Source organism: Arachis hypogaea, chromosome 3 (genome assembly GCF_003086295.3).
Source record: "Arachis hypogaea cultivar Tifrunner chromosome 3, arahy.Tifrunner.gnm2.J5K5, whole genome shotgun sequence".
Taxonomy (NCBI): domain Eukaryota; kingdom Viridiplantae; phylum Streptophyta; class Magnoliopsida; order Fabales; family Fabaceae; genus Arachis; species Arachis hypogaea.
Window position 1 is genome coordinate 94,235,662 of NC_092038.1, and position 8,316 is coordinate 94,243,977.

Consider the following 8,316-nt stretch of genomic DNA (forward strand, 5'->3'; position numbering starts at 1 on the left):
TCCCACTTTTTCACATACTCATGCATTCTCTTTAATTCACATTCCATATGCATTGTTAGTATTACTTTACTATGGGGCATTTTTGTCCCCTTTTTATTGCATTTCTTTTTTTTCTATATTTTTCTTTTTATTTTATATATATATATATATTTTTTCTTTATTTTCTATTATAATAATTTCTTTTCAATAAAGTATATACAAGAGTATCAATGCATATGGTTTAAACATAATGAATACATGAGTATGTATGGTACACGAAATCGTGATACACAACTTCGTGCAGCTGACCAGCAAGTGCACTGGGTCGTCCAAGTAATACCTTACGTGAGTAAGGGTCGATCCCACGGAGATTGTCGGCTTGAAGCAAGTTATGGTCATCTTATATATCTCAGTCAGACAGATTCAAATGGTTATGGGGTTTTGATAATTGAAAAACAAAATAGAGCAGAAAATAGGATAGAAATACTTATGCAATTCATTGGTGGAAATTTTAGATAAGCATATGAAGATGCTTTGTTCCCTCTGAGCCTCTGCTTTCCTATTGCCTTCATCCAATCATTCATACTCTTTTCCATGGCAAGCTGTATGTAGGTGGATCACCGTTGTCAATGGCTACCATCCATCCTCTCAGTGAAAATGGTCCTCTACGATTTCTCGTATGGCTAATCATCTGAGGGTTCTTGATCATGTCGGAATAAGATCCATTTATCCTTTTGCACACTGTCACTGCGCCCAACACTCACGAGTTTGAACCTCGTCACAGTCATCCCATCCAGATCCTACTCGGAATACTACAGACAAGGTTTAGACTTTCCGGATCTCAAGAATGCTGCCCATGTGATTCTAGCTTATACCATAAAGACTCTGATTGCACGGAATGGAAGCTCTGTTGTCAGGAGAGGCAACCATGCATCGTGAATCAGGAGGCCAAGTGATACACACTCAAGCTCTCTCAAATAGAACGGAGGTGGTTGTCAGGCACGCATTCATAAGGGAGGATGATGATGAGTGTCACGGATCATCACATCCACCAAGTTAAAGTACAAATGAATATCTTAGAACAAGAATAAGCTTGAATTGAATAGAAAACATTAGTAATTGCATTGATTCATGAGGAACAGCAGAGCTCCAAACCTTAATCTATGGTGTGTAGAAACTCCACCGTTGAAAATACATAAGAACAAGGTCTAGGCATACATGCCTCCCAAATAGCATGAACAAATGAAAAAGGGTTCTAAGACCTGATCCCAAGATCAAAGATGATCAAAAGAATGAAAATACAATAGTAGAAGGTCATATTTATAGAGAACTAGTAACCTAGGATTTACAGAAATAAGTAAATAGTGCAGAAATCCACTTCCGGGGCCCACTTGGTGTGTGCTTGGGCTGAGCATCGAAGCTTTAACGTGCATAAGCTTCTCTTAGAGTTAAACATCAGCTCTGGTGCCAGTTTGGGCGTTTAACTCCAGCTTTTATGCTAGTTTGGGCGTTTTGACGCCAGAATTTTTATGCTGACTTGGAACGCTAGATTGGGCCATCAAGTCTCAATAAAAGTATGAACTATTAGACATTGCTGGAAAGCCCAAGATGTCTACTTTCCAACGCAAATAAAAGCACGCCAATTGGGCTTCTATAGCTCTAGAAAATCCATTTTGAGTGCAGGGAGGTCAGAATCAAACAGCATCTTCAGTCCTTTTTCAGTTTCTGAATCAAATTTTTGCTCAGGTCCCTCAATTTCAGCTAGAAAATACTTGAAATCACAGAAAAACACACAAACTCATATTAAAGTCCAGAAATATGACTTTTGCATAAAAATTAATAATTATATACTAAAAACTAACTAAATCATACTAAAAACTACCTAAAAACAATGCCAAAAAGCGTATAAATTATCCGCTCATCAATGTACCCAATTCCCAATATTTTCAACAAAAATAAAAATTACACTTTTACCTCAACTAATGTCCCAAGTTTCCCATACCCAAATGATACACACCCTCACTAGCCTAAACTAATCAAAGATCCAAATTAAAGGATATTTATTGGTTTTCACTTTGGGGTAGTGATGTGCTAAATTAAGAACAAAAGGGATTAAGTAAGCTCAAAATTGGCTAACAATGGTTGATGAAAAGTAGGCTATTTGGGTAAGTGAGCTAAATGAAATGATGGCCTCAATCATATAGATGCATGTATACATGGAATAATGGACATAAAGAATCAAACAAATCAAAGATTACAGTCATAAAAAGAGAACAAGACACACAAGAATAGAAATAAGTAGTTATAAGATGTAACCACATCATTGGGCTCAAAACTCACATGCTTTTTTTCTTAGCTCAAAAACCATGTTCCAAAATAAATTCTTCAAGCAAGTTCAACACAATTTTTTTTTTTCAAATTGGTAGGATGCCCTAAAAATAGTTTCTTGGAAAAGAAATCATCACCCTAACCAAGTAGTCCTAACATAAAAAGAAGTGGTGAAATATGTACAAATTCTAACTAACATGCACCCTATCATGCAATGCAATAACTAGCTAACATTGGTGTTGAAAAAGGAGGTTGTTACCCATGGAGATCGGTCGAACGACCTCCCTACACTTGAAAAAGGAGGTTGTTACCCTATCTATGGCTTCTTCAATGGTTTTCTTCTTGTTTAGAGAGCCTCCTGGTGAATGATCCACAGCCTTCTTTGACTCATATGAAAGACCTTCATAGAAGATGTGAAGTTGAACCCACTCATTAAACATCTCTGGTGGGCATCTTCTTGTTAGGTCTTTGAATCTCTCCCATGCTTCATAAAGTGTCTCACCATCTTGTTGTCTAAAAGTTTGCACCTCAGTTCTCAGCCTATTGATCCTTTGAGGAGGGTAAAATCTTGCCAAAAACTTGTTCACCACTTCTTCCCAATTAGTTAAGCTCTCCTTTGGGAAGGATTCAAGCCATTTGGATGCCTTGTCCCTGAGTGAAAAAGGGAACAAGAGCAACCTATAGACATCTGGATGGACTCTATTGGACTTCACTGTGTCGTAAATCCTCAGGAAGGTGGTCAAATGTTGATTAGGATCTTCTTGAGCACCTCCTCCAAATGAGCAATTATTCTGCACAAGAGTGATGAGCTAGGGTTTTAGCTCGAAATTGTTGGCATGTATGGTGGGCTTCTGAATGCTGCTTCCACAGTTACCTGGATTAGGATTGATATAGGAGCCTAAGACTCTCCTTTCTTGCCCAGCCCGGTTTGCATGGCCTTCTCTGACATGATTATGAGCTTCTTCTTCATGATTATTTTCCATATTTTCTTCCATGTTGGGTTCAAAATACTCTTCCTCTTCTTCCTCAGCACCAATAATCCTTTACCCTCTTGCTTCCCTTCTTAGTCTCCAAAGGGTTCTTTCAGGTTCTGAATCAAAAGATGTCGAAACTCCTTCTCTTCTCCCTGTTATACAACAAACAGATTGCACAACAGGAGATAAAATAAAGAAACTATTCTTGTTAGAGTAATTGTTAGTGTGAGTGATGCAATTTATCAAACAGTTAGTAGGTTAGTGAGCAGAATTGTAATCAAAGAAAGAAAGAACAAAAAATAAAAGAGGGTGCAGGAGGTGTGGAAGAATTTAAATTAAACTAAAAGAAATTAACTGAATAAACTAAACAAAAAGAAAAATGCTCAATCTAGTGATCTTCAAACTTAATCATTGTTGATTCAAAATCAATCCTCGGCAACGGCGCCATAAACTTGATGCATGAAAACTTGTCTCTCAATAAATTTTCCTTCGGCAAGTATATCGAATTGTCGTCAAGTAAATCTCACAATAGAGTGAGGTCGAATTCTACAAGGATTGATTGGTCAAGCAACTTTAGTTAGAAGAATATGCTAGTTGAGCTAAACAGAATTTAGATTGAGATGCAGAAATTTAAATGACTGGAAAGTAAATAACAGAAATTAAAGTGCAGAATCTTAAATGGGGATTTGGGGTAATGAGCATGAAATTAAATGGCAGAAAGTAAAGAGAATGGGTAAGATCAGAAATGAGGAAATCATTGGGTTTAGGAGATGTTGCGTTCTCCGGATCAAGTTCATTCTCATCTCTTCCTCAATCAATGCATTCATTGATCTCCTTGGCAATCTTAAGTGATTGGATTCCAATTCCTTGGCAATCTAATCTCTCTAAGCTTGAACAATTGCCCAATTCCTTGATTTAATTGCTCATCGGAAGAGATGAAGTGTGGTCACTAATTATACCACATGTATTTCCAAATCAAAGTGTTGGGAGGATTACATCACTATATCCGCCCAGACCCTAATTTGGTCCAACATGAGAAAGTATTTCTAGCATGATCTCCTCATCCCTTTTCCAAGGCTCAAAGGAGATCCAATTATGGAGAGTTTCTTTTCCAAGACAACTAACCAATTGAATTAAGATCGAAAGCTTTCTATTAAGATCAAGAGAAAAGAAAGAAGAAGAAGAATGAAAACTATAATTGATCCATCAAATTATAACAGAGCTCCCTAACCCAATGAAAGGGATTTAGTTGTTCATAGCTCTAGAAATAAAAAATGGCAGAAAAGAAGAATCCATGCTAAAAGTGCAGAAAAGTAAATCTATAGAGAGTAGTTCCTAAAAGTGCCAAGCTTCTCTATAGTTCAAAACTACTCCTATATATACTACTCTTCTTGATCTTCTAGTGAGTTCTTCAAGTCTTAGATGTGGGCTTTGGATCTTGAGTTGAAGTAGTTCTCATCTTTAGTGGACCGAACTTGCAGAGAAATATGAATTAGGCTTTGGGTATTTGGTAAGATTTAACGTTGATTGCCATTGTTGATTCGAGAACGTTAGTGGCATTCACTTTTTCCACTAACATTCCAACCTCATATATCCACGTTAAATCCAACGTTAGTGGTCTTAACGTGACTACTAACGTTGCTTTCTCAAAAATTGGCCAACGTAATTGGGACTCACTTTTCCCAATAACGTGGCTTACTGCCCCTTTGTTCCTACGTTAGAGTCCACGTTAGTATAGCTAACGTGACTCTTAACGTAGGTGTGATCCACCATCGAGAGCGTTAGTGACACTCACCTTTGTCACTAACGCTCCAAATGCCCAAATTCTCTATGTTAGAACTCACGTTAACTTGGTTAACATGGCTCTTAACGTAGTAGTGATGCCATCTCCCAACGTTAGTGACAAAAGTGAGTGTTACTAACGTTGGTTCCTTGATCTCAACTCCATGTTAACTTTCACGTTAATGGTCTTAACGTGAAAGTTAATGTAGGCAATGCTAGTTGGTCCAACGTTAGTGACAAAAGTGAGTGTCACTAACGTTGGCTTTTGTTTTCCTCTTCCATGTTAGAGTTCACGTTAATTAAGTTAACGTGATTCTTAACGTGGATCATTGCCAAGTTCTCCAACGTTAGTGATGTTCACTTTTTCTATTAACGTTGGGGTTTCTTTCTCTTCTACGTTAACTACCACGTTAACTTAGTTAACGTGGCAAGTAACGTGAGCTTTGGATGGCTTCGCAGGCGTTATTGGTGATCACTTTTCTCATTAACATTGCAAGCTTTACCATTCCACGTTAGTGTTCACGTTAACTAGGTTAACGTGAATACTAACGTGGTTCTTCCTTGCCTCCTTTGCCCTGAAATCAAGCAGTTGAAGTGCATCAAAGCTCTAGCTAAAGTCATGAGATTATGCATCATCAATTTATCATGAAATTCTAGCAAAATACTCATGAAATTATGCAAAGTTCACAAAAGTTGCTTGAATCAAGGTGTAAGTGTAATCTCATCCAAAACTTAGCTTATTCACTAAGAAAATGCATGAAACTACCCTAAAACAGTAAAGAAAAGGTCAGTGAAACTGGCCTAGATGCCCTGGCATTAGTGGCCAACCTAAAAGGAAGAAAATTAAGCCTACAACAAAGATATCAAAAAAATAGAACATAAGCGGGGGCTAATGCCAGATAAGAGTAAGGTTCTCACTACATGTTAGCTACGCATGTAGGTGAGGGAGCAATATAAGCAAAGGCATATCAATCACTACTTGATGCAAGAGTAAAATCAAAGCACATGGGAATGCCATGAAGAGCATGTTGAGCATCAAGTTTAAACAAGAAAGAGTGGGTGATGAAAGACATTAAAAGTTCATGTCAATGCACAAAGACTGTAAGAGTCATCAAAGATTAAGCATTGAACTAAAAATTTCATCACCCAACAATACCAAACAAGTCAAGAAGCACCAAAATAATCCAAGAAATCCTCAGCAATTGAGTAAGAGAAATCAACACCATTATTAAAATAAGAAAATTAGAAAAGAAAATAAGAACAAGATACAAAAGCAAAATCAAATTGTAATGGATGAGAATAAATAAATGCATCAGATAAAAGAAAATGAAAAATTATGAAAAATGAGAAGTGGAATTTTGAAAAGAAAAAAGTAAGAAAGTAAGAAAGAAGAAGGAGGGGAGAAAAAAGAGGAAAGAAGAAGAAAGGAGAAAGAAGAAAGAAGAAAGAAAAGAAAAAAAGAAGGGAAGAAGAGAACAGGGCAGAAACAGGGGAAAACAGGGCATGGAAGGAGACGCGTAAGTGTCACCCACGCGTACGCGTGGAACATAGAAAGTCCAGGTGACGCTTACGCGTATGCGTGGGTCTAGATTTTGCTAAACGCACAGTGCCAGTGCTAGTTTCGCACAACTCTTGGGTTTTTGTACCGGGAGTCCCAATATGGCATACGACGCGTATGCATCGCATGCTTATGCGTGGTCTTCACTTTTTTTTGAAAAAATTTTCTAATACAAAACACACAAAACTTAAACTTCAAGCAAAATAGAACAACTATTCTAATCAAGATATGAATTTAATAAACAACCTATTAATCAAAGCAATGTATAAGAGTATAGAAAATAAGAAAAACTACCTATAATGGAAACTCAATTCACTCATTGATTATATCTACAAGAGAATGGAAAGAGGTTACCATAGTGGGGTGTCTCCCACCTAGCACTTTTAGTTTAAGTCCTTAAGTTGGACTATTGGGAGGCTTCTTGTCAAGGTGGCTTATGCTTGTACTCATTCTTGAACCTCCAAGAATGCTTGCTCCTCAATTGGTTGTCAAAGTTTTCAACCATCTTCACCAAGCTTGGGGGAAGTTCTTCCCAAGATATGAGCTCCCAAAATTAGTCTTCATGTTGTGATCTGGGATCCCATATCTTATTTTCATACCCTTCTTCTAATTGATCATCATGATTCCATCTGGGTGGTAGGTACGTAGAATTCTCCTTAAGGCACCAAATTCTCCTCCTAGACCCATACAATTTAACATTCCTCCAACTACAGTATATATGCCTTGCGGTTTCAACCTTAATGAGCATAATATTATTTTTCCAACCACTACACAATTCTCTCCTACTCTTAACTCCACAAAGAGCTCTAAGTTGCCCATCCGTCTCAATCAAACCATATTCAAGTGGGAAAGTAAATATTAGAGATAATAATTTTACCCACTTGAATGTTATGTTGGATGGTGACTTAGGAAAGGATGTCTCCAATGGTCTTGTAACTTCCATTCCCTTATGCCCTTCTTTCAATACCTCCATCTCTTGGCAAGCTTCTTCAACTTCAATTCCTTACTCACCAACGTCTTCTACACATTCTTTATTGGTGGAGCTTGCCTCTTGATCAACCTCTTCCAATCTTTCATCATTCATACTATGCCTTGGAGGTTGCGCATTATCCTCCTCAATATCATCTTCATGTTTAATGGAAGAAAGTTCAACAACTTCCACAAAATCATCAACAACATCACTTGGTGTGAAAGTGCTCTCAAGCTTGAAATTCACCTCTTGTTCAACTTTGCATAGGCTTTCAACCACTTCTTCTTCATCAACTATCTCTATCCTTTCCACTTATTGCAAGACACACTCCATGCTCCGCTCTTCGGTTGATACTCCACATTCATCCGTGGAGATGCTTTGTCTATGGTATGAATCCCATGCGTCCAAGTTGGCTTTAATTTTGACAAGGTTAGCCTCGATAGTTTCGTTCATCTTTTGGGCTTCCTCTTGCTCTTTTTGACGGATGATTGCCTGAAGCCAGTCCATTGCTTCCTTGAAGCGATCCATTGGCTCTTGTTCTGCTTGACTAGTATAAGTAGGATCATATTACTTTTGGATAGATAGATATAGGTATTCTTCCATGGAGAGTTATGGTGAAAAGAGGAATTCATTTTGTGGTTGAAAGTTATCATACATGGGAGGTGATTCATCTTGGTAAGAATAGTGAGGTGGTGGTTCTTGAGGGTATTGGTGATGGAATTGGG

At 37.7% G+C, this 8,316-nt stretch overlaps 1 non-coding gene across 1 annotated transcript; it reads left to right on the forward strand.

Moving 5' to 3' along the window:
* Positions 1 to 2,741: 2,741 nt before the first annotated feature.
* On the forward strand, positions 2,742 to 2,849 carry LOC112793402 (small nucleolar RNA R71). Its single transcript, XR_003198095.1, has one exon. It is a non-coding gene; the product is annotated as a small nucleolar RNA R71 (small nucleolar RNA).
* The last annotated feature ends 5,467 nt before the right edge of the window (positions 2,850 to 8,316 follow it).